The following is a 4,176-nucleotide window of genomic DNA, read 5'->3' on the forward strand; positions in this document are numbered from 1 at the left end:
CTAAAATTGCTGGGCATTGCTTACTAGGTGAGGCTAAAATTGTCGGGCATTGCTAGGCTGCACTGGGCTAGAGCCTAATAAAGCCCAGCCCTGGCTACGCCATTGATCGCACGTCTAACCTGGTACCGATCGCTGCTCATGTACAGCCGATGCCGGTGTCATGCTCCTCCTTCCTCTTCTCCCCTATCGCCACCATTGGTTGTCGTGTCTGAGCAGCTACATTCTGCTTTTGCTGGCCGCCACCAAAAATCTCTGACGACGAACTCGACCAAATCATCATGTCCCGTGGCCACCTTTTTGCCACTATGCCCTCAACACCATGTTTTCATAGTCATTATCGTAGCCACCTTTTTGCCACTATGCCCTTCCTTCTCAGCCGTGAAAATAATCCCTCATGGATGCATCTCCAGCAAGGTAAAAAACTAATTGTTGATTTTTATTAATTAAATGATTTATTGATTATAGTGTTGATTGACTAAGACTAATTACAGTAGTAATTAAATTGATAATTATTTTTTTTTTTTAGTATCCAAGTCTTCAGTTTAATTAATCTAAGTGACCAGTCCGGTCTCACAGAAGTTCTCCATTAGTCATCTGGGTAACTCAGAGAATTGCTCATGAAGACCCATCTTGATAGTCAGCATTCTCGGATGTGCTTATAATTACTTAATTGATTTGATGTAATTAATGAAATTGATTAATTAAAGTTGTGATTGTCCGTTTAATAGATTAATCAATTAATTAATAATGCTGGTAGGAGATTAATCTGACTTAGGATTAATCGTTATTAATGAATTTAAGTAATTAATTAATTAAATTTTGATTTTTTGGCTACTTAAATGATTAATTAGTAACAATTAATGGTTTATCATTTATTAGATTTAATAATTACAACAACAACCAAGTCTTTTCACACTACGTGGAGCCGACTATATGAATTTCCTTACCATATATGTTGTTTCATCATCATCGAAGGAGGTGTCGGCGTCTGATTCGTCCTTCTTGGCTTTTAAAGCAATATTATTTGATTTCTATATTTCCTAAGAATCTATACAGCGAGACTTGTGAAGTTGAAAGGTTGAAATTAAGTTTTCAAGAATACATACCTCGAGGTCCTTAAAGATGTAGTAAGCATCTACTAAGGCTGACCACTCCTTGAAAAAGAGTTAAGTGTGTACCTTAAGGAGTCATGATTTGTTACCTTTTCTCCGAGGTTGTTGAGCTGGGTGATCAGGTCTTTGATCCTTGCCTGGAGTTGGACTACCTTCTCTCCCTTGTCCATTCGGAGGTTCGTCAGTTGGCTTCGGAGGATGTCCCACTTTGTCAGTTTAGCTTCCGAAGTACCTTCCTGGAGCTCCAGGCATTTCTCCCAGAGATCTTTGGCAGAGTCGTAGCTTCTAATCAGGTTGACCTCTTGGGGTCGAAGAACGCTAAGTAGATGAAACTCTGCTTTTCCATTAGCCACAAAGTCGGCTTGCTCCTTCTTCATCTATGTGTACTTTTTTTTCTCGGCTCCGTGTTGATCTGTAGGTGCTACAAAATCACATTTTATAATTAAAAGAATTTCAAAGTCATTTTAAAAAAAAAACCTCCATGCACTTCTTCCACATTGCGAAGTCTCCCTCAAACTTCGGCGGATAGATGCTAGATTTGGCTATTTCTTTTGCTTCAGATGGTGGTTAGTCCTTCTAAAGTGTGCCTGGCTCTAATACCACTTGCTAGGATCCGTGTGACCAACAAGAGGGGGTGAATTACCCTTCAAAAAGAAAACGAAACGTTTCTCGATCTTTTGAAATATTAAAGCACTTCTATAAAAAAGAATTGATAAATTAAAAAAGAAAGAATCTACCGATTTTACTTGGTTACATCCGGGAAGGTTGTTAATCCAAGACTTTGAAGCACTAATCAAATTCTCCTTTCATCGTAGGCGGAGAAGCCTCTTACAAGAGTTGAAAGCACACAAAGTAGTAGAACAATTAAAGAAACTTGTGTATAAGTGATTTTCAACTACTAAGATCAGGGCTATATTTATAGCCCTGTTCGGGGCGTCTAGAAGGGTTCCAAACGCCTAGACATGGATAGAATTTTATCTGCATCACACAGGATCGTGACAGTGCGTATTTCGATAAGTTTCTTGGTTCGGGTGCTCGGAAGGGTTCCAGGTGCCCGAACCACTTTCGCACTAGGCACCTCGTCAAGGCGCCCCTACTGGACCAAACTGGTATGGGTGCCCGGACTCTAATTAGCCTGAAGTTGACTTTTCATCTGAGTCTTCCGTGTTGGTGCAACATCTCTCAGGTCAAGGTTGACCTGGTTGACCAAGCTTGAGTCTTGGTTTGAGTTTCGATGTTTGACAATGCAAGGTTGATTGAAGAAGAGTCAAGTAGGTCAAGGATGACCGGATACTTGACTGGGAAGTCCTAACCGGGATGTTAGGCAGAAGGAAAGACCTAGTGAGTGAAGCTAGGCAGGAGGAAAATCCTGGTGAGTGAAGCCAGGTGAAAGGCCTAGTGAGTGAAGCTAGGCAATTGGGAAGTCCTAGTGAGTGAAGCTAGGCAGGAGGAAAATCCTGGTGAGTGAAGACAGGTGAAAGACCTAGTGAGTGAAGCTAGGCAATTGGGAAATTCCTGGTGAGTGAAGCCAGGCAAGAGAAATCCAGATGGGTCAAGGTTGACCAGACATCTGGTGAGAGTCCAAGTAGGTCAAAGGGATTGACAGGATACTTGGTGTTGGGATCTTAGATGGCTAGAGGGGGGGTGAATAGCCTCTTAAAAACTTAAACACAATTTCTACAAAGAAACTTGTTAGCACAGCGGAATTAGGAAACTAAGAGAAAGAGGAAACAAACACACTAACACACGGATTTACGAGGTTCGGGGATAACTTGCCCCTACTCCTCGGCGTGTCCGTAAGGTGGACGACTCCTTGATCTTCGGTAGATCGCACCCCGGATAAATTCCGGCTAAAGATCCTCCTTCGCGATGGAGTAACCTCTCCACAAAGTCTCAAGAAATATATATGTTAAAGCACAAGACTTATAGAGCTCGGTGGCAAAGAAGAATGAACTAAAGCTTACAACCACGCGAGGATCAGTGGAAACAGAGAACTCACAGATCGCAGTTTTTCACCCGAGAGCTCAAGAACACCACAACGATCAACAGAACGTTTTTCACTTTCTTGCTTTCTTGTTTTTGTTCATCTTTCCAGCATACACTGCTTCTTATGTCTCTGCTCAATCAGCCTGCACCGGATCGCTGCCAACCTGCACCGAATCCCTGCTGCAAGCTACGGCGTCGCCAATCGCTTCTCTTCCTCTTCTGATTCTCTTAGCTCACACCAATAGAACAACGGTCTTCACTGGTGCCTCTGAGCTCGAACCAATCACCAGGAGTTAAGCCAATCGCCGCCTGATCACTGCCAGAAACACAGCCAATCGCAACCTGTAGCCGTTGCTGCTTCAAATGCATTTGACGCAGAGAAAGCAGTGGAAAGATCCTTTGTCTCATTCCTTTGATGAGGCTTAATTTGAAACTAAGCACTGGTATGGTATCTGCAACCTGCATCTTCAAAAAGACTCACAGCAGAAGGTTAAACAAGGATGGGCAAAAACAAGTGCGAATCAGAAAACATCAGAGAAAGCGCATGCACAATGAACTTAACTGTGGATCGGTCAGCAGACCGATCACAGACCCCTGGACCGATCAGACAACAGCCTGATCGGTCTGGGGCTGGTCTGATCGGTCGTGACGACCGATCAGATTAGATGTGGATCGGTCCATAGACCGATCCAACTCCCTTTTCCCTTCCGCGATATTATCACCTGATCGGTCCACAGTGTTAGAGTGTATACTAAAAGTCTAGCTTTTGTTATAAACATTTATCTAGAAATAAGAATCACATTGGTCAAATGTCTACATTTATGATAAATGTAGTTGTTCAATTAATTTATATTATAGATAACATGGTGTGTGGTGTCACACACAGAGGATCACGTTATCAGTACCTTATAAATTATAAACAGTAACTCATGACCATAATGGAAAGGAACAAACCATTGGAAGGTCGTAGTGTAATTAGGTATTAGTTTATCTTAACTATATAATTACACTAGTACACTTAGAGTGTATTGAGTAGGACCATTAGAGGTCGTTTCTTTTATACTGACTTTATAAAGAA

Source organism: Zingiber officinale, chromosome 7B (genome assembly GCF_018446385.1).
Source record: "Zingiber officinale cultivar Zhangliang chromosome 7B, Zo_v1.1, whole genome shotgun sequence".
NCBI classification, from domain to species: Eukaryota; Viridiplantae; Streptophyta; class Magnoliopsida; order Zingiberales; family Zingiberaceae; genus Zingiber; species Zingiber officinale.